Genomic DNA, 23,697 nt, shown 5'->3' with positions numbered 1-23,697 from the left:
CTAATATGAATTCAGTGAACCTGTTACTCCACATATTTTTAATCTCTTACTGAAACTCATGAGTATATTTGACCCTCTTTAAAGAAAAACCTCTGGATTCAAATAATTTCTAGTTTCAGTGTATTAAAGTATTAGAAGTAAATTTGATATTAATTTGAAACTGAGTTTCAGATAAGATGAAGAATAATAAACTAGAAGATAAACACACAAACAAAAAAACACAAAAAAGCTTAACTTGAAAAAGTTCCATAAATGAAAGCTCCTTAATTGGACACAGCTTTAGGCATGGGGGGATAAAGCAGATAATGTCATGAGTTGATCCCACTCATGTTTTGTATGGTAGAAGTTATCAAATAAACCAAATGTCAACAGCAAAACAAACAAGAAAGTTCTCATCCACTTATCATAAATGTGTTGACATTTCTCCCTCTGACAGTTTGAATGGATGATTCTGTCATGCAATTTCACCTCAGGAAATTATTAAAAAAGCCATAGCAATAGATGCCATGCACAAGTACAACATGAATGATACTATTTGAGATTCCCCTTGGGATATATTAAGGATATGCTAGAATCTCTTGTTGCTATGTTTTTCCTCAACCACCTCAAAACAATGCAACATGTACTGAATGAAAAAGTCTACACTGTCAACACAAAATTTTGTGCAGAAATACTTCCCCCCATCTCTCTCTCTAAAGTTCTTTTCTAGGCAGTGGCTAGTTCCGTGAGGTTGTTTCTCTTTCTTTGCACTTCATACCCAAGGGAATATCATCATTTATAAACAAAATAAACAAATAAATAAAAATCTAATATACTTGTGGAAAAAATTTTAATCCTTTGTGAAAGAGGCTTCTCTATCAACTTGAATTTGTCCAATCACAAAACTGACACAATTTCTTCAGGCAATTTCTCGTTAAAATAAATAAAATTTTGAGAGCAAGTTGGTAAATAAAACGCTTGACTCAGCTAAGTATAATCACAGATGCTAGGTTCCCTCTTCCTTCTTCTTCTCTGTTGATCACCAGAGTTGTTAGATCACCAGTTTGAGATAAATGTATTGACAATGGACTCCTCATGAAACAGATAACTGATTCATAATGAAAGATGACATTGATTCTTTTCAATTTTTGTTTTGTTTTTGTTTGTTGTTGGTTTTTTTTGTTTGTTTGTTTGTTTTTCAGGGAGAAATTCTATGTAGCTACAAGAAAGGACTTCAAGAAACTATAGCTTTTGCATTGAATTTGTGCCTAGGAGCTCATGTGTTTTCAGTATGTTTTTCAGTATCTGTGACAGATACTATAAACATGCAGCCATCTTTCTCATAGGTTTCTGGTCTATACCATTCACTTTCAGCTGGACTCACAGAAGTAGGAACTGTGAATAGAAAGGCTGTAGCATCATTCTCTCACTTCTGCATCTGTTCCAATGTTCCATTTTAATGCTAACTTGGTAAAAGTAAGAACTGTAGTCTAATAAGCCAATGACTTATCAAAGCATACGAACTTCTACCAACTTTCTGAAGAAGTATGTAAACTTCCGCAGGGACAATTTAAATAGCTTAAATTAAATTAACCAATTCTATTTACTGTAAAAAACTGGTTAGAGTGTGCACATAATTTGAGTAGTCTGTATTTCACTCTTACTAAGGAGGCAATTTATATTTGCAGGTGAGTATTATAACCGCCACTATTTTTCATGATATTGAATTGGTGCTTCAAAAGAAAAAGGATCTTGATGATTTAGATAATGGATTGGTGTTTAAGATCTTTTGGAAGGGAGAAGAGTAAAGAAATAGAGCGAATTAACAATTATGTTATTTATTAACTGTTTGTATCATGATGCCTATTATCATGTGTCAGTTATGGACAACAGATGTTATTACTTCTGCCAAAAAAAAGAGAAGGGCATTTCTCTGCTCTTTTACGTTTGTTGGGGCCAGCTTAATAGTGTACAACTCAAACCAGTCAACTTTATTCAGCTTATAAACAACCACTACTGGCATGATTTATATATCCCACTGAGTCCTAAACCAATTTCCTACTTTCCAGCTCCCTATAATCCTGAAATAGTCATGAGGGAAAGTTATGCTTATTTTACACAAGCTACCATTCACAGTCCAGAGCTACAACTATAAAGTCATTCTGACACAGAGTTATCAGACTGAAAGTCTTTACATTCAGCAGGATCTGGATTGAAGGAAATATGAAAATAAATTTGCTATTAGTTTAATTAAAATAGTCATCTTGGAGGAAAATGAGACTGTAATTTTAAGCCCTTCATTTAGCTAGTCTATGTAAGCCTGTTAAGCTCTGTACATTTCCACATAAGAAAAAGTTTTGAAGAAAAATGAACACATTTCTTAAATTGCACTAGATTTCTCTTAGCATACCTGCTAAATTACCTTTACAAGGTAAAAAAGCCACAGGTTAAAAGAAAGTCTAGTTCTTACAATTCTGAGTAATGTACAGAAAGAAATCTGATGTCTTTTAATATTTTGTCTTTGTAGTTGATCATAAGCAGCTGAAGTTCACTCAAATGTTTAGTCATATTACTGATTCCCATCGCATGCACATATTAGAGACATACATGTATGCACCTTAAAAGCAGCAATAGCATCTTTCCATGAGTTAACATGTTATTTCCAATGATGAGCTCTCCAAATACTGGTTTTTAACAGAACAACCATTTTTATCCCACCAAAGACTATATGATAATTTCTGACTCAAACATCTACATCTATTATATCAGATATGGTTATAAAATAAGGCCAGTAGAAAGTACCGATGTGAAAGGAACAGCATGAAAACTTCATCAGCACTGGGATTCAGTAGCTGAGAACTGATGGTGACCTGATTTGAGTTAGAGGTTAGCTAAAATCTTTTGCTTTGAAACACAGAAAAATTGTGATTTAAAAACTTTGATGAAGCTGTCAGGCTCTGAAATTCAGAGACAACCCTGGGGACAAAGATAATATTACTAAGTAGAACAAACCCTCTTCAGTAAAGAAAGAATTAATTCTCTTAGAGGTGTAGGCAGAGGATAAAAAGTCTTTTAAGTGATCTTCTGAAGGAATCATGTTGGCAGAGGTTTTGTCTTCCTGCTTTTTGAAATAGATACAGAACAAGGACACAATCAGGATGACAACTTCATAATGAACTTTTCAACCTATGCCTTGTTCTCTGCTGCAGAAGGGCAAAATCTTGTTGCTTAACTTGTTTAAGAGCATTTTAACTTGAGTTAATAATTTTATTTGCTATTTGAATAGATTAATTCTTTTTCTATTAGAAAGTCTGAGAGAATAGCTAAGAAGACATATAGATTATGTAGACTGGCTAGATAAATGGATCAGAAGGAAAATTTTAAACTAGATTAGACATAGAAAATAAGTTTGGAATAAGCTTTAGTAGAACATCTAATTCAGGTCAACTTCCCACCTCTAAACCGGACAGATAGACTAACTAACATACCAAGGCCAACATAACTTTTCAGAGAAAAAAAAATTAGAAAAGCCATGCTCCTTCAGTCTGCTTAGTCAAGTGACTACTACTAACACTGTATTTTTAATTTAGCTGATATCAATTTTTATACCACAAAAAATTTGAGACTAAGAAAACAATCATTTATTGAATATATTTGTTGATTATATTAAAAAATATTATCTAGTTTTAAACATCAAAATTGAAATAAAGCATCACAAAAAAAAAGACTTTCAAGAAAAAAGTCCCAGTAATTTGAATTAAGCTTCAAAATATGACAAGTACCACTCATTGCTTAACATTCTGTTGTGTCCACATTTAGTTACTCTACACCTAATTTCTCAAAAAATCTATACCTAGAACATGCATTCTTTATCTGTAGGCAAAGTATCTATTCTTACCAGTGGATCAGATCCTGCAATCCACTCATATTTTCACAAAAGCTTTCACAGGACCACCTTCTCTCTGATCTTCAAGCAGGAGTTCTGCCTGATACATCATGGTTTATGCAGTTCCAAAATTTAAACTATTCTGAGAAGTAGAAATAGGTCTAAATTCAACAAAAATCCTCAGACTAACTTCCCCCCGGGAAACAGTTATGCATGATGAGCCCTGCTTTCTTGGGAGTTGATGAACATCTGACAACTGATGGGATGTAGGAATTGAATTCCTTGTTTTACTTGTATGCACAGCTTTTGTTTTACCTAGTGAACTATCTTAATCTCAATCTATGCATTCTCACACTTTTACTTTTCTGATTCTCTCTCCCATCCCACCTGGGGAGAACAAGTGAGTGACTGTGTAGTTCTAAGCCGCCTTCTGGAGTTAGACCACAACATATGACAGTTCTATACCATGAGGTGGTATGGATTAAAAAAAAATAATTTAGAAAAGTAGTATGTGTTTGTGTTTTGGGGCTTAAGTGAGGCCTATGTTTCCAAAAACTTGTCAAGTAGCATGAGTTACCACTGAACAGGCAAAACTACTGACAGTTACTGTGAGGCTACAATAAGGTGTTTTTATATGCATATATGTTTTTATATGCATATTATGCTTAATTAGATATGCTAAAATTGTAAATCTCAATTACATTTGATAGAGTACTGCAGAAAGAATCTTTTTATATTAAAATTGATATGTAGAGAGACTCAAATAGAATTTAAAATTATATATTTAAAAGATTGTTCAGCAGACTCCTATGATTTCAAGTTTTGTTACCATGGTAACTGTATGTAAGATTTTCATTAAGTATTTTGTTCCCTTTCTTTCTTTTCTCTTTTTAAGATGATAAAATGAAATCAATAGGAACATTTACTTAATGACTAAATAGCAGAGGACTTGTTATTTTATGTTTTCATCTGTTCAGTTGTCAAAATTTAAATGTAAGAAGAAAGTCTTTACTTTGATTCATACAATTAAATTAGCAGAGAGCCTAAATAACTATTTCAATCTGAGAGCTAATTAAGCAATTTGGTAACTCTAACTTCACAGCTGAAGTTAGAGCACAGCTGGTTTCTTCACTATTTCATCAATTTGTTGCACTCCAATGGTGGTAACTCCACAATATAAAACAAATTATGTAGGCATCAAGAAATGTTTGTAAACCAGTAAATCTTTTCATATATCATGTGAGTGAAGACTACAGTCTTGTCTACTTTATTCAGATGAATCAATCACAGCAAGCAAACAATTACCAGCATAAAAAAAATAAAAACACACACCTGATTGTGACTTGTTTTCTCCCTTAAAGGTGACATAAGGCATACAAATCTAATCACTTAAAATCTGTTTAAGTACATAAAGTGTGTACAGATTAGCCCAATATACACAGACACTTTTGATAATACTCACTAGCTAAGAAGAAGTTACGGGACCTTGTCAGTTCAAGAAACAAATTATGGTTAACTTTCTTGAGCCCAGCAGTTAAGCTGGTGTATTTATGAGAAACTAAATAGAAAATAAAACTCCCCATTTGAAACATTTGTAGAAAAGATAAAATCACGAATAGGTCTGATTACTATAGCCAACGTTTCATCATTTTTACTTCTCACATATCTTTGAGATCTCAGTAATTACACAGACCTACGGCAATGCATGGGTCATTGTTAATTTCTGAAAAGTCACAGGAATCATGTTTAATGATAGACTAAAAATTAAGTTTTATGTGACAGTTGAATATGACTTTAAGAAAATGGTTTGATCTGAGTTCAGACAGTTCAGAGAGGCAAAAATAAGAGCACAGCTTAAGGAAAAAAAATAAATAAATAAAACCTTCATGAGACTTTCAGAATGAAGACTTAGAAGGACAGATCAAGTATATAATATCATGTATACATACATTATATGTATATAAGAAAAAAAATAAAAGCTGACCCTTGCTTTTTTAATTCCCTTCTTTTCTAGGTCTGGGTGTCCTTTGAAGCTGACTTTGTATGTACCAAGCACTTAAAGGCCTGCTTGCCTCAATGCCTTATGCCTGTCCTCCTTATGCTTTTGTGCACCACTATGCCAATTTGTTTGCTCTTCAAATTGTACATAGTGCTTATATTACAAATCTCTATGAGTATGTGAGCTAAGAGGTTAAAAATTTTTAAAAAATCACACCACTTGCTCATCAAGTGCTTACTAAGTTCTGTACAATTCATGAACCAGATTCAGTGGAGACTCTCATGCATTGTGAATTTGTCATCTGGAAAAAGTGAAACAATAAAAACTGAAAATGTCAAGCCGTTGCAAAGAAATGAAGAATTCTGTCTTGTCTGAAACTACAAGCTGTGTAATCAGAAATGGCAGCTTGTAATACCTTGCTGAAACAGTACCTAAAATCCCCATCTTACTCTCATCTGTAAAAGAATTCATGTGAAAGACCTGTAGCTAGAAAGAGAAAAAAAAAGAGAAATTGCTAAGTAACTGAAGTATTACAGTACCTCTAGAATAGGAAGATTAGATACTTTATTTTCTTTCTCTCCACATATTCTGATAACTGAATGCAATATAAAATGCTCTATAATCTAGAATTGTTCAGCTTTTTTAATGCAATAGCTGAACTATAGAACTGCATTACAGGATAATAAGACCTAGAGGTTTTTCTTATTTAAGCTTTAATAAACAGTAATAATATAAAATACATTCATCCTGTTACATCTCAAATCATCTGTCTTAGGTTGCATTGGATGCTAATATACTTTTTTTTTTTTTTTTTTTTTTGCCTTTCTTGGTAAAGCTTCCTGGTAAAACTCATCTATGATTTTATGCCTTTCTTCCCATTTGTAACTTGTATTTCAAGCGAATAATATTTGTCACATTCTCGACATTAAACAGTTAATTTACTTACACTCTTTCAGTGTACAAAAATGGGAGGAAAACCTCTCTAATTGTAACCCACTATGTAAATTTAGCAATATTTCTTGTGACTCATTCAGTGAGAAAAATACCCCGCACAAACTTTTTAAAACATTGTAGGTATCAAAGACGCTGGAAACAATATTTAGAGTTGCACTGGTAAAGCAACAAATAAACGAGACCTCTTCAATCCACACCATTGTGAAATTTGAATCAGTTATATAGCAACTCTGTTTCTAACAGGTTAGCAGTCTATAGCTTACATAAGGATTAATTATCCCTGAATTCCATAGATACTAAAAACAAGCAGTACTGTTCCTATGCTTCTTGCAAAAGCAGAGTATGTTATTTATTCCACTCAAAAAATGAAAATCAGACCTTAAGACATGTTAAGTGACAGAATGATGCATGAATAGTCTAGCTTTAACTATACTTCTGTTTGCTTTGGGAAAGGGTAGAAAACCTTACAAATCCCTTTTTATGGACAGTCCTGTCATTTTTTCCAATCCTTTTTTTTTTTTTTTTCCAGTTGAAGAGGTAGCTACTTGTGATGAAAAACTACCTGCACAATTACTGGGGCAGGTAGTTGAAGGAACAGGTGTGCAGGTGGTTATTACATCTGTACCTTCAGTGGCAGGAAACGATACTGGGATGAGCCTAAAAACTCATCTCTTGAACAAATGGCTTAGGAGTTGGTGCAAACGCAGGAGTTTTGGTTTTTTTGATCATGGGGCAATTTACTCGGCACCTGGCATGATGGCTGCAAATGGAAGCTGCCTGTCTTCATGGGGAAAGAGGGTTCTAGCCAAGGAACTGGCAGGACTTATTGACAGGTGTTTAAACTAGGTACGAAGGGGGAAGGGGACAAAATGAGGACCGCTGGACTGAGGGGGCAGTTCGAGGCTCCAAACAGAACTTGATGGGTGGAGACAGTGGAGTTCAAAGGCTTGGAGAGGGATGGGGGGATGCTGCTTCTCTTAAGTGCCTGTATACTAATGCACGTAGCATGGGAAATAAACAGGAAGAGCTGGAGTTCTGTGTGCAGTCGCGAGGTCACGATCTCATTGCGATCACAGAGACATGGTGGGACAGCTCGCATGACTGGAATGTTGTCATAGAGGGCTATGTGCTTTTTAGGAAAGATCGGCTCGCTAGGCGGGGTGGTGGAGTTGCTCTTTATGTGAGAGAGCAGCTAGAATGTACTGAACTTCACTTGGGGGAGAGTGATATAGCAGTGGAGAGCTTATGGGTGAGAATCAAGGGGCAGGCTGGTAAGGGTGACACTGTTGTGGGTGTGTACTACAGGCTCCCTGATCAGGATGAGGAGGCTGATGAGGCCTTCCATAAGCAACTGGATGTAGTGTCACGTTCCCAGGCACTGGTGCTTATGGGGGACTTCAATTATCCAGATATTTGCTGGACGACCAACATGGCCAGGCACGCACGGTCCAGATGGTTCTTGCAGTGCATTGAAGACAACTTTCTGATGCAGGTGGTGGAGGAACCGACGCTGGGAGGGGTGCTACTGGACTTTATTCTCACCAACAGGGATGGACTTGTTAAGGAAGTAAAGGTTGGGGGCAGTTTGGGTTGTAGTGATCATGAGATGGTGGAGTTCAAGATCCTAGGTGGAAGAAGCAAAGCAATAAGTAGGATTGCTACACTGGACTTTAGGAGAGCCAACTTCAATCTCTTCCGGGACCTACTTGGAGCTATCCCGTGGGCTCGGGTGTTAGAAGGTAAGGGGGCCTCTGAGAGCTGGTCAGCATTTAAACAGCTCTTCTTCCAAGCTCAGGATTGGTGCGTCCCTGTGAGCAAGAAATCAGGAAAAGGTGGCAGGAGACCTGTGTAGATGAGCAAGGAGCTCACACGCAAGCTCAAAGGAAAGAAGGTCCATGAAATGTGGAAAAAGGGTCTGACCACTTGGGAAGAATATAGGAATGTAGTCAGGGCCTGCAGGGATGCAACAAGGAAGGCTAAAGCCCACCTGGAATTGAATCTAACTAAAGTGATAAAGGATAATAAAAAAGGCTTCAAGTATGTTAACAGCAAAAGGAAAACTAGAGAGAATGTGGGCCCCTTACTAAGTGAGGGGGGGGTTCTGGTAATGGGGGATGCTGAGAAGGCAGAGATACTGAATGCCTTCTTTACTTCCGTCTTCAGTGAAAAGGCTCTCCCTCAGGATTCCCACACCCTGGAGGTTAGTGAGAGGGTCTGCGGAATGGGAGACTTCCCTTTAGTCAGGAAAGAGGACATGCTTGAGCACCTCGGCAGTACTAAGGTCCACAAGTCCATGGGACCTGATGGGGTGCATCCACGTGTGCCGAGGGAGCTGGCAGAGGTTATTGCTGAACCGCTCTCCATCATTTTTAAGAGGTCTTGGATAACAGGGGAGGTCCCTGAAGACTGGAGAATAGCCAATGTCACTCCGGTCTTCAAAAAGGGCAAGAAGGAAGATCTGGGTAATTATAGGCCTGTCAGCTTCACCGCTGTCCCTGGAAAGGTGATGGAACAGCTTGTGCTGGATACCATCTCCAGACAACTGGGAGAAAAGGAGGTTATCAGGAGTAGTCAGCATGGGTTCACCAAGGGGAGGTTGTGCTCAACCAACCTGGTGGTCTTCTATGATGCTGTCACATGCTGGGTGGATGGGGGAAGAGCGGTAGATGTAATCTACCTTGATTTTAGAAAGGCATTTGATACTGTCTCCCACAACATCCTTATAACAAAGCTGAGGAAGTGTGGGATAGACGAGTGGACAGTGAGGTGGGTTGAGAACTGGCTGACTGGCAGAGCGCAGAGGGTCGTCGTTGGTGGTGCAGAGTCTGGCTGGAGACCTGTAACCAGTGGTGTCCCCCAGGGGTCTGTGCTGGGTCCGGTCTTGTTCAACATCTTCATCAATGACCTTGATGAGGGGATAATGGCCACTCTCAGCAAGTTTGCTGATGATACGAAGTTGGGAGGATTGGCTGACAAGCCTGAAGGCTGTGCTGCCATTCAGCGAGACCTGGACAGGCTGGAGAGCTGGGCAGTAAGAAACTGGATGAGGTTCGACAAAAGCAAGTGTAGGGTCTTACACCTAGGGAGGAATAATTGCATGCACCAATACAGGCTGGGGGATGAGCTGCTGGAGAGCTCTGCAGAGAGGGACCTGGGGGTCCTGGTGGATGACAGGTTGGCCATGAGCCAGCAGTGTGCCCTCATGGCCAAAAAGGCCAATGGCATTCTGGGGTGCATTAAAAAGAGCATGTCCAGCAGGTCGAGGGAGGTGATACTCCCCCTCTACTCTGCCCTGGTAAGGCCTCATCTGGAGTACTGTGTCCAGTTCTGGGCTCCCCAGTACAAAAAAGACAGGGATCTCTTGGAAAGAGTCCAGTGGAGGGCCACAAAGATGGTGAAGGGCCTGGAGCATCTCCCCTATGAAGAAAGGCTAAGTGAACTGGGTCTGTTTAGCCTTGAGAAAAGAAGACTGAGAGAGGACCTGATCCAGGTTTATAAATATCTGAGGTGTGGCGGCCATAGTGGTGAGGCCAGTCTCTTTTCAGTGGTACGTGGAGACAGGACGAGGGGAAACGGACATAAGCTGCAGCATAGGAAGTTTCACACGAATGTGCGTAAGAACTTCTTCACGGTGAGGGTGACGGAGCACTGGAACAGGCTGCCCAGGGGGGTTGTGGAGTCTCCTTCTCTGGAGATATTCAAGTCTTGCCTGGACGCCTACCTGTGTGACCTGGTGTAGGGAACCTGCTTTGGCAGGGGGGTTGGTCTTGATGATCTCTAGAGGTCCCTTCCAACCCCTACAATTCTGTGATTCTGTGATTTATATTAAGAACAGATTAATCAATTTTTTTATTACGGCTCACTCTGTTGACTATGGATGAAGTGTAAGAGAGTAGTCATCTAAAAATAAGACAACTGATTTAAGGTAAACTTAAGCAAGAGGAATCCTAGGATAGTTAGTTAAATATGTATTGTCATTTAGTTCTTAAAACCAAAGCCATATTGTAAAATCTAAATGCGAAAAGCATGTTATTGAAATATATATGTCAGCGAATAGTAGGCATCTAAATACCTTACAAAGTGAAAAATTATCAAGAATGTACCCAAAGCTAAAACTTGGGACACCTATAAGTCCTTAGGTAGTATGTAACTAGTATTATTAGTATGTTTTGGACAAACATACATGCATATTGCTAATAACTATTTTACAACACTGTAACTGCACAGACAGACACAATATCAAGTATTTAATGCAACTTTGTAAGCAATACAAATTTGTTTGCCAAAATGGCAAAGAAAGATAGGTGTATTTATACACAGAAGGTATCCAAGCAATTAAAGTAAACTGACTGGAAAGAAAATAATGGTAACGGAGGGCAAGTGAATGGAACACCTACTCAAAGAAATGAAAAGGATCCCAATTAGTACAAAAAGACGACCCTGTGTTTGTGGTGCAGAGAACAGTAGCATAAAAATTTTCAGTTCGCTCCAAAAGCAACGTCTCCTATTTATTTCCATGGAAACTACAACAGTTACGAAGAACACAATAATACTGCTTAATAGAGCAAATTTTCAGCTACAAGACACTATTTTTCAACTTAGTCACCACCATTAACTATGCCAGAGATGAACTAGAGAGCCTGCATGTCATTCTCATACATACAACTACCGTGTTCAGTGTTTCAGACATGAGCCTTAAAAAACTAATCATTTAAAAATGCGTGGCTTTGTTAAATGCATATTGCAAACAGTTGCAGCTGAAAAAGGTGAGTATTCCACATCCTCATTGTTTCCAAAATAGTCACTTTCCTATTTATTGGCCTTTACACTTTGCAATTGAGAAACAATAATCCTCCTTACCACATACAGTCGTTACTAACAGAAATAAAAGTTCTTAATTTTCTCAAAGGTTAGCCTCTTTTAAAGAAATCTGGCAGCAACAATACCCTATCTAAACAGTTACTAGTTAACAAATTTTTCTCTCCTATTATCAACAGCTCATTGCAGGGTATAGGTACTCACCACTCTCTGAGTAACATATAACCTGTATTTCCCCTCTTTTAGTTGTCCTATCACTATTAGGTCACTTAAAAAGTCAGTTCCCCTCCTGCTTGTAAGCTTCCTTCAAGTACTGGAAGGCTGCAACGAAGTCTCCCCAGAGCTTTCTGTTTTCCAACCTAAATAAGCCCAGCTCCCTCAACATTTCTTCACAAGAGATGCGCTCTAGCCCTTCGATCATCTTCATGGCCCTCCTCTGAATCCACTCAATGGCTTTGCATTCTTCTTATGCTGGGGGCCCCAGGTATGGAGGCAGTACTCAATGCTGCACCAGTCAACTTAGTTTCGTCAACGGATTTGCTGAGGGTACACTTGATCATGCTATGTCATTGATAAAAATGTTGAAGAGTACCAATCCCAAGTTGGAACCCTGGAACACTCCTCTCATGACCAGCTTCCACCTGGACATAGAGCCCTTGGCAACAACCCTATTGCTGTGACAAACCAATTCTTTATCCACTGAGTAGTCCATCCTTCAAGTCTGTATTACCCCAATTTAGAGATAAGAGTACAATGCAGGACCATATACAGAATGCCACTCCAGTGTTGCTGATTACCTTGGAAAATGACAGTATGCTTGTACCTGGGTTCAAGGCACATCATTAGTAATTACATGCTGCTTAGTGAATTTACAGTTTGTAGATGTGTCACAAGCCTCTACACAAAAATATTATAGCATCAATTCAACAAGAACATCCTCAGAATCAATCTCCTGTTAATATTTTTTTCCCCCAATAAATATATACCAATTTTGATCCACTAGGAAAGTTGCTCTTCAATACACATTTTGTAAAGATACTGCTTCACTGTGATAAGATCAGCTCAGAGAGCCCTATGAAAAAGCAGATTCCTGACCAAGAAGTTGAAGACCAAAACAAAGTTATTCCTCACTCCTAGATTACAGGCTCCATTCTAGGAGGTACCGACTGAAATTTAGTCACTAGTTTTTATCTTCATACTTAATATCAAAACTAAGTGATTTCTCTTAGAGTTGCCCTCATGACCTGTCTTTTTTGAAAAGGGCTGGCTGTCTGGAGGATGCAGCATGAAAATCTGTGTCTCTAGGCCTGGAATAAACAAGGTTTCATACATTGTAGTCTCTTTGTTCGATAAAGTATCTAGACATTACTAAAATATAGCTGTTGGATACTAGAGTTTCTCATTAAATGCACGCCTGTAAGTATTCTGGAAGAATAAGATTGAACAAAAATGAAATAAATACTTTATGAGCTCTACAGATTTACAAACCAATTACCGTTAATTTTGATTTTCTAATTCTAGAGTAGGGTTTCCATCTTTATTTTCTTTTCAAGCTTTAACAACTTCAAGGTTATCCCATGAAACTAGTATTTTGTGACATAACGTAATGGCAAAACATACATTCATATACTTCTGGCAGTAAGCCTTGGAAGCTTGTGTGTGGAAGTACAAAGAGAGAGATTTGTGATTTTCCAAACTGGGGGATGTACTCACTAAGCCTTCACTCTGCATGAAGTATACTCTGAACTTATTCTTAGACTATGGGAGTCTTGGGAAAGTATATCACTAGTCTAGGTTTTCCCAGTTTTCATATTACCATTTATTTTATGTTGAATATGTGAACTCCTCTAACTACTTTTCAAAACACTTTCATAGCTATGGTTGCAATAAACAGTAATAGCACTTCCACAAATTGCCTTTTTTTCCTATTAACAGTATCCATCAATTAAATCCTACAGTAAAAATAGGTCAATCAGAATTTGCTCAAGCTCAGTTTGACTCCTATCAGCGTCAAAAAAAAAATGCATTCATCCAGCAAGGACTGAGATCAGAGGGTTTTTTCCCTGTAACTTATAACTTTCCTTAGTAACACATACAGGGCACAATGTCTAGAATACAAATTTGGTTAATGCAGCCCTGTCATACAGCAGAAAATAACTCCTTCAACTGAAAACATCAGACAAAACACATTCTATAATTAGATTTAATTTACTTGCAAAGTACTAGAAAACTTTAAATACTTGCTCGCTAAAATCATTAACACTGTTTGTATCAATAAAACAAACTGAGTTGGAATGGAATGGAACCCTTGATTACAATATGGCAACTCTGAAGAATACATATGCCAAGCTATTATTTATATATATATTTTTTGTGCAGTCCAGAGAGGAAACAGCTCTTCAAAGAAAAGAGAATGCCAGGGGCTCGTACGGTCTGCTTTAAAGAAAAAATTATGTTGTATATGGATAATGTTTTCTAGTTTGACAATGATAGAGTATGTGGAAAGGAAGTCTGTCTATTTGTCTCAGTGTTTATATTTATGCAGTCACTCCTCAGCCTTAAAGTTCTTCTTGGAACTGATTCGAGATCTCCATCTAAAATAATGTCACACACTGTTGAATTACTATGAAAAGAATACTGTTTATTTACAAATATGACAACAAGCTGGTAAATTGCTGAGATCCTCCGAAGGATTTTCTATCTCTATAGAGAAACATTCTAGAAAGAGTCTATTTTCCCTGAATATTGTATTCTAGATTCAGCTATTAAGTACTTGCCAGTAGATATGTCTAGTCTAAGGATCTCCCTGTAATGATGGATATAAAGGATACATCAAATACTGTGAAAAGGTTCTTCGTAAGAGATAAGAAAAATCACTCCCTCCTTTTTCATTTTTTATGACCATATTTGGCAGCAATTTTTATCTCATCTTGTAGGATGCAGGGGAATTTGAACATGATGAGGACACAGGAATAAAGACAGAACCCGATTTAAAATTAAGTAGTGAATATTAAAACAGCTATGACAATAGCAACATGAAGGATATTTTTGCTTAATTTATATTGAGTGTTTTTGGTTTTGTTGCATATATAAGAAAGAGAAGCCCCCTCCTAACGCACATACATTTTCCCTTTCAGAAATAGTAAAACCAGCAAAATGTTTATCAGCTCTGCTATGAGCGTGCAAATAAATTGCAAAGCCCTCTACTACATTGAAAAAAAAAAATCAATTTTGTGTTTGTCATAGAAAGCTTTCTTAATGATGCAATATTGCAAAAAAAAAAAAAAAAAAGCTAATTCTTATTGATTATTGAAATGTTCTGGAATATTCAGTATGGCTTTGGCCACTAATGACCTCCTCTTAGACAAATTCAGCCAGGGCAATATTTTCGTAAAATATTTTCTGGTGCTGATCTCAATCTACACATGGATAATGTTAGACTAAATAAGATATCAACCACTGTTGATAAATCTCTTCCACAGTATTTGTGACATACTATGCAGACAAAGGGTCTTCAGGCGTAAGACGGTGGATGTAAAGGATAATAAGGAACATGGTTCCAATGCACTCAAAAAATACCAGTGTAACTAGTAATATGTTACAAGTTACGTTAGTGGCCCATCTGAATTTTAGTATCTCTTTTTATTGTGAAGTATATTGCATACAACTTTTTTCAAGAAAAGAAAAAAGTAAAGAAAGGAAGCAACATTTTTAAGGTATTTCCTAAATAGTGGATAAGTAAATTATTACATCTCAACTGTGTAAATTAATATACAGCTCTTTTCATAATGCAAGTGTGTCACTTCAAATGTGGCATTGTTGAGTCTGTTAATCTTGTCACGTAAGTGAAATAATTCTCTGTAGAATTCAGACAACTATTGATGAATTTCTGTGACTTTCTCTAGGTACAAAAAAAATGAATACTGGTAGTTACTAAACTTAACTATGTGTTGAATGGGGAAGGGCATTGTGGAGAAGATTGTACATGTATATTTTGAATAGTTTTTGCATTATCATGTATTTGAAATCCAATAATATAAATATAATCTAGTCTGACTAAACAAATCAAAAGCTTCTTTCTAGACAGGCAGAATATTCCCACCTAAGAGAATATTCACATCCTAATTGTGCGTACTTGGACTAGCTTAGATCACTATTTTACTTGTCTTACCAAGGAATTTTAAGTGCTTGCTTCAGGTTTAAGTCTACATGCAAATTTAGGTCTATACTGTATCATCACCACTGATACTGCATTAAAACTGAAACATAACGCATCATAAATCTTTTTCTCTCCAGAAAGGAAAACCACAGGGTAGTAGTAAATTGAGGGTTGCTTTTTCTCCATATAAAACGTATAATCTTTTTCTATTGTTTGACAAACAGTATCTAAAATAAAATAATGTATGAGAGGGGTAACACTTAAAAATGTTGAAGAAAATTATTTTTCTATTAAGAAAAACTGCACAATTTAAATCATCTTCCTTCCTTCTTGTGAATTGAAAGGAGAAAAATAATAGTAGTAGAGTACAAAAAGTCCATGTATATTTTCAAACTAGGCAGACAATACTTGTAGAACTCCAGAGGTACCAGTAGAAACTAAATTTTCTGAGATCTGCACACACATCAAAAAACTAGCAGGCTTTCAGTCACATTAGTTTACTGGTGTTAAGTACTTTGGAGGGAAAAACAAAACAAAAAGAAAAAAGTATAGTACTTTCCAATAGGTATAAACTTCAAACTAGATATTTTAAGGTGGCAAGAAAAGTCATAACAAAAATGATGCGGAGTCAGAAAGTGTAAAGATAAGCTTATGTCAAAATATCTCATTAAAAGAAGTTTGAAGCTACAATCTTCCAGGGAGGCCTATTCCTGAGCCCTGAGTTGAAATCTTCAATGCTACACTACAGATCAGTTTATTGAAATGTCTCTCTGTTCATGTGCATATATCTCTCTCTGGACATGCTCAGACATATGTTACCTCAGAAGAGAAAGAAATAGAAATATGGTAAATAATTTATTTCTATAATAAGTGGGGTCAATTGTCATGTTGGCTAAATTAGTTTAAAAAAAAGCAGAATCAATGGTCTATTGATAGACAAATTGTACTTTGTGTCTATGATGAAATAACAGATTGTTTTGTCTCATTTTCATTTGACTATCTAAACTCCAAACCGTTACCCAACTCAGGACTTCTTTTATAATGATAACTACGATTGAAATTTTCAAAAATTTATGAGAATTTCAAAGGTAAAATTAAAAAAAAAAATCATTCTGGAGCTTGCTGCACTACAGATTATACTGGGCTGTACTCTCTGTACTTTTTATATATATATATATAATATATATATATATATATAATTCTGGGTAAAGAACTCAGTGGATTAGATCTATGATTCTCTAAGCTGCAGAACAAGCTTTCATCTTACAGTTAAGGAGTCAAACTGATTCTCCTACAAGTTACTACTCTAGTTGCTTTTGATTGAAACAAACACTGCTGAAAAGAAATACAAAATTGTTAGCATGGTACAAGATAATCAGAAGCCTGCAGAAATACGTGATTTTTGTAGAGATTCACTGTTATTGCCTCAACTACTTCAAAAATAAACAAGTGTACAAAGAATTAACATATGTAATATCCTACATTTAAGTGAGATTGGCTCATTTAGAGGCAGTAATACAGCAGGAAAGCAGCCTGCAGCCAACAAAAGGCTTCACAGTGGGAGGCTTATCCCAGCAAACAATTCACACCTGTTAATTACGCTGAATAGGTTTGCACACAATGCTAGGCATGGCATCAATCTATTGTTTAGAAGTAATCCTAATGTAGTCTTTTATGGTATTATTATAAATCAAATGAAAGTGTAACATGAATAATTTCCTTGTAAATCATCAATTAACTCATCATAGCATTTGCTAGAGGACTCAAAGTTCCAGTGTGTCCAAAAGGTATGTAAATAGCTAACATTTCAGCTTTGCTGATAGGTTTTTAATGGCAGGATTGTATCATAATTTGGGGAAATTCATATTCAAACAATTTACTTAAAATCTAAAAATCCATGTCTGTATATTCAAAATGAAAACCCCAAAACCCACTCACAGAAGTTTCACTTACATATCAATCAAAATTAAAGGCTTTAAAACAATCTTTAAGTAATTTGAAACCGAACAAAATGCTAACAATAACTTCACAAACTTCATAAAACTTAATTTCACAGTTTTGTTCTAAATTTTCACATTAAGGCCTCGATGAAAAACTGAAGGCACAAAATATTTTTATCAGAATTTTTTTATCAGAATTATTCAACTATTATTTTACATATATCTGTGTATCCAAAACATTTCTACGCAGTATTAGAAGTCTTGTCCCAGCACACTTTACTAGCAACTTCCAAAAGGAGATTTCAGTCATGAAGGATTACTATATAGTCTCATTGCTTCTCCTATAGTTATTCTCAACTATACATCTAGACAATTTACAAATTATATGTATAGTTGGCTATAATAATCATATTGAGAAACTCATTAGGATGCAGAAGTGAGAAAATACTTGCATAAATATTTGATTAAAAATAAGAACAGAAGTGCTCTGTCTCTTAATACTTTAAAGACACTAAATAAAATAGCAAAGCCTAGGAATTTTGGAGATGTGGTTTGTAGTCTCTTTCAACACAACAATTCATTATCTAAAAACAGTACAAGTTCAAACAACACAGTTTTAATCTGGTCTTTTCTATTTTCTCTGTAATCAGAGATCAACAACTCTGGAATTGGATTAATCCTATCTGTAATATAAATAAATATATTTTATTTATAATTTCTTTCCTTTCATCACTCCTCTCCTATATTTATATAAATAGTTTTAATTATCAAGTCTAATTATGTTGTAGGAGGCAGAAATCCTTGAAATATTTGTACTTCTAAATGTGTTTCAGGTGCCTGTTTGTTACTGTGATTTTCATATTGTTTCAAACATGATTGATCTGGACAAGCAGTTCTAAGGGATGAAACACTCAGATTTCAGAGTCATCTTTTTCTTGTTTAATTACTACTCCTTTTCAACTGCATAACTAGCAAAAAGATCAGCAAGATCTCTCTTAAGGTAGCACAATATTTGAGCTATCATATATAATATTTGGGGGTTTAATTTCATTCTTTTCAGGAAACATTCTATTTTTCTCTGTTCACTACAGAGGAAGAAAAAGTACAAACTCCATTTTCAATGAAAGTGTTCTAAATGAATTTTAGGCAAAAGTGAACAAATGAATGCTCTAGTTTGTTCCTCACTATCCAATTAAGAAAATTCCTGCTCTTCCAAACAAAGGGGCAAAGGGAGATTGAAAATATATTTTGAAGAAGCTACTAACCCAAAATGAGGAGTGCCACATCTAGAATAAGAATGTTGCAGGAAGTAATGTAGAGCTAGAGTGTTTTCACAGAATATTTGCTAATTCAGATGTTAAAGCAAGTAAAGTTAGTCTGAAAGCAGTGTCAGCATGAAACACCTGTTACATGTGTAGGCTAATTAAAAAAGGAGTAATATCTCTCCACCTGATCTGGATCCCACTGGTTTATATTACACATAGGAAGCTAGTATTAAAAACTGTGGAACCATAACCTGAAAGGATGCACACAGTAAAGACTCTATTAAGAACATGATACATATTTTCCTCAAGTATCTTCTGTCTAATTTTGAAGAAAATAATAATGGAGAAATTTATAATGCAATAAAAAAAAGAAAGAATATTAACTGAAAAACCTGATCTAGTGCCAAGCTTTTTCCAAGACCACCTACAAAACTGAATAAAAAAATAGAAATTTTTACAACTGTTACTTTGTTACCAAACTATGTATGAAAGTAAATAATTCTGAGTTGAAATTTTATCTGCCCAAACTAGAGCTTTCTTTCAGTCATTTCTTAATCTAACACTTCCATCTGTTTTGCTAATGTGCCTTGGTCAAAGGTCCAATACTTTTTAAGATTTATTTTGTATATAGCATAAGAAAGTATTGTTCTATCTGAAAATACCGTGCTTAGGAACCTTCTTGATGGATGAATTCTTGAGAAATGCACAGTGTTTGATATCACTTGCATGTCAATAACCAGAACATCCTTTCAGATTTTTCATAGGCAGGTCTGGTATCACTCTGCTTGGGGCATAATGGATGAGATGTACTTGTGTTGAGAACGTTGAGATCTCTACTACAGAGCACTGCAAGAAAAAGCATGAAATCTGCCTACACTTCAGCAAAGAAACTTAAGAGATTCGGGTTTCCTGAGGTTAAAACAGTTTAAATTAGTTTTGAGCATTTTGAGATTGTCACTTGTTCATCTCAATAGGGTGCAGATAGAGCTACATGGCCATCTGTCCCTTGCTTCAGCTGCCAGCAATCAGCCACTTGGCAGGAATAAGGCAAAGAACATCTCCATTACATTTAAAGACACACTGGACATTTTGCTGTGAGATTCCTAACAGTAGTTCAGTATTTTAGGAAGTATCTAAGCAGAAGGAAGACAGAGGCAAAACTGGAAGAAGGTGGAGAGCTTCAGACTCATCTACGAGGCTGAAGGACATACTGAAATAAATATTGAACACTTTAAAAAAATTTAACAGATAAGTTCACTAACATATACTTTTTCCCCAGCATTTTAGAAACCAATCCAAACATAAAATTAAATTATTATTGAGTGATTCTTTAATCCTCAAAATAGAATTGTTAAATCATTATCTTCTGATTCAGCAAACTACCTTTTCACACTGAAATGAAATTATGTCTGAACTAGATCAAAATGCAACCAAACATTACAATTGACATTAATTTCTAGTTTTATTCCAAAATATACATACAGGAAAAAAAAACAAACAAAAAAACAAACTTTTCCCATCACAACAAGCCCCCAGGCACTGTTAAACACTACCAAATATTCAGAGAAGAGCATAACTGCAATGGAACAGAACGCACAAGAACAACAGCAGAGCATTAAGATCCCAAGCTACAACAAAGAAGGATAAGGATTCACTCAAATGCAATGGCCGTGGGCACAGAAATAAGAAAAAGAAGCTGCTTACCTTCAGAAGTCCTCAGGTGTGTAGAGATCTCCAGAGAGAAACATTTACCTCCACCGCCAACCCTTAAATGAGGTCTGGGAAGGAGTGGATCATGGCTCCACCCCTTCCAGTCACTCAGGTGCACTACATACACTTGCTCCCCTGGGTTGGCCCTGCCTTTCTACCAGTTGCTTAATCTCAGTTTCAGACTTTGACTTAGCATTTCCATTACAATGACTATCAGTATGTAATTAAAAAAAAAAAAAAAAAAAAAAAAAAAACAAAAAAAAAAAAAAAAAAAAAAAAAAAAAACCCTGTCACATAGTGAGTATTTACCAATAGAGGTTTCCCTATAAGCATATAGGTTTCTCTTGTTTTTGATAAGCGTCAACAACTTTATCTGTGGCTTCTGCAAAGCACTTCTTAAACAAATGACACCTGTGACTTGTCTAAAAAAAGGCTCATCCAGGACTTATCCTGTTGCTCTTTCCACAACAATTCAACTACATAAATATATTTCCAATTAAATTCCAATCTAATTTAAATCCTTTACCCAGGCACAGGTGGCAACTGACAAAGATGACACAGTATCTTATTGCAAAGACATATACTTTTTAAAAAGAGAAACACAAACGTGATTTCTCATATCTTAAATTTCCTTACCTGGATGCTTTTCCTGGACACAAGTGAGATTTCTTCAAAATCCTCATGAACTTCTCTTTGCACACAAAAGTTGCACTTTCTTTGATCTGATCAAGCCTGTAGGAAACAAACAAAGAAACAAACCAGCTCTTTTTCTCTGTGGTTTTGAAGATATTGAGTAAATTATTCTAGTTGTGTATATATATATATATATTTAAGTTACAGTAATCTATGTTAGATGCATGTGATTATACAACTAAAGTTACCAAGGAGCTGAACTACTCTTTAGCTGTTAGAAGTAATAACATGAAGGAAAAACAATTCCTGTTTATCTGCTCATCTGTATAGCATTTACTATCCTTCTCCTTGTTATATTGTCTTCTGAAACTCATCACCAGTAGTTAAGAATTATTAATAATATTTATTGACTTACTAATATTGATTTAAAAATAGAAAATCCATAAATTATAAAATATAATAAAATAAACCCTTATATAATTTTATTTAGGGAATAATCATAATAACTTAACTTTGTTTAACAAGATTACCAGGTGACATTTATATTTAAAAGTATCAGAACAATTTTGCTGGTTGATAATATAAAGAATATGAGTTAAAGACTGATGAGCAGTAAGTTTGAAGCAAATTTGGGTAAAATGGTACATATTATTGTGTAATAATATTTGCTGAGTATGAGGAGACTTAGAAATTTGAAGAAAATCTGGAATTGTTAAATTCGTGGAAGTAGAAGTTAATATTCAAAGGATTTTTATTTCAATTTCTTTTGAGTGATAACTGTAACAATTAAAACATCACCACAAATATTGCAGTATAGATGATCTTATTACATAAAAACAACTATTTTTTAGACAGGTAAACAAAATGCTGTACCTTACAATAGGAGCCAGAACTGAAAGCTCAGTTTCCTCTGACCAATAGTTTTATCTAACTTAAATGATCTCTCTCTCTCTTTTTTTTTTTTCTCATCAATATAAATCAGCAGTCTGTAAAGAGTAAATTATAACACTGTGCTTTGATACCCACATGAAATGAGTTTGCATTAAATTCCATATAAAATAGTGCTGCAAGAACAAGATTTAGCAAAAGTGTTTAAATTACAGCCATAATGCAAATTGTTTCAACAGTTGGCATGAGAAGCTTAAATGATACTGTTTCAGAGGTAACTGAAATAAATGATATATTTCAGACTCCATATATTGAACTACAAAAATGAATGGATTTTGCATAGAATCATTGGAATCAGTCAACATGAGAAAACTGAGAATTAAGAGCTGTGCAAAAACACAGAAAATGAAACCATTTTATAATATGACCACAATTACAATTTTAGTAAGTTATATTTTAACAACAACATATGAGGAAAAAATAGCATTCTTTGTTGTGCATATATGCCATCCACATTTGTGCAGTAAAAATAGCAAGAAAGAAAAATAAATAATAAATAATAAAAAAGTAGATTATTCTCAGTGCTGATATTCATTCTTGTGCAGCTGTCAGTAAGCTGATTATTACTAATATATAGCAGTCATGGGAGACTGTGTATAAACTGTGACATGTCAGAGATTCTTGCCCTCCAGTCACTCTTCTCGACACAGCTGCTTAGTGATCTCTGCTGAGAATGGATTGCAAGTGAATAGTTGGGTTCATATGGTGGGTAAACAGTTATAGTTTTCAATGTGTGGATGAATAACACAGGCAAAAATCATACTTTGTGTAATTCTATTAGTGTGGATATACTTACAGCAGGAATCAAAGCAGTTTGCTCATGCATAAGGGCACACAAGGGCAGTAAATTATTGTGGTACCTTCCTCTTCTGAAGATGGGAAATAGAAAGAAATTCCAAAGATAGCAAAAAAGAAAACCTAAAAAAACAAACAAACAACAACAAAAAACCCTTAAAAAATATGTTTGATCTATAAAGAATTAGCCAGATGTTCAATATTTGGAAAGTGCTCACTTTTGGACTGTTTGTTAAATGTTAGTATTCACAAATACATAGCTCTTTGGCCTTTTTTCCCCATAAGTGCAGCAGCAATTTTCTTCTCTGAAGAGCAAAGGAGCAGAAAATGTATCACCTCAGAGACAGTTATCATCATAAAACTGCTTTCCTTGCTCTCTCTGCATCAAGTTAACTGTTAGCAGTTGATTAGCAGGGGGATGAAACAAGGTCATGATCTCAGTTAAAGTTCCTTCTCAACTTTTGTCTGTTTGATCTATCAGTTTTAAATTTATGCTACTTTTAACCCTGTGGATTTGGTTTAGAAATCTTCCAGTATAATACAAGTTCAGTTCATATGATCCTTAAATTAGTTTTTAATTTATACTCATGCTTTCATTAGAGATAGCTGAA

General features: G+C 35.6%; 1 long non-coding RNA gene across 1 annotated transcript in view; it reads right to left on the bottom strand.

Annotated features, from left to right (window-relative positions):
- The window catches only part of LOC146544273 (uncharacterized), an 83,779-nt gene extending 60,634 nt beyond the window's left edge, over positions 1-23,145 (bottom strand). The window contains exons 1-2 of the long non-coding RNA XR_014883850.1: positions 23,088-23,145; positions 21,347-21,442 (exon numbers count right to left, since the gene is read on the bottom strand). This is a non-coding gene — a long non-coding RNA (uncharacterized LOC146544273). The remainder of the gene's footprint in view (positions 1-21,346; positions 21,443-23,087) is intronic.
- Positions 23,146-23,697: the final 552 nt, after the last annotated feature.

Source organism: Meleagris gallopavo, chromosome 5 (assembly GCF_905368555.1).
Source record: "Meleagris gallopavo chromosome 5, MGAL_WU_HG_1.1, whole genome shotgun sequence".
NCBI lineage: Eukaryota > Metazoa > Chordata > Aves > Galliformes > Phasianidae > Meleagris > Meleagris gallopavo.
Note: the sequence above shows the minus strand (reverse complement) of the source record. Positions and strands in the feature narration are given on the sequence as shown.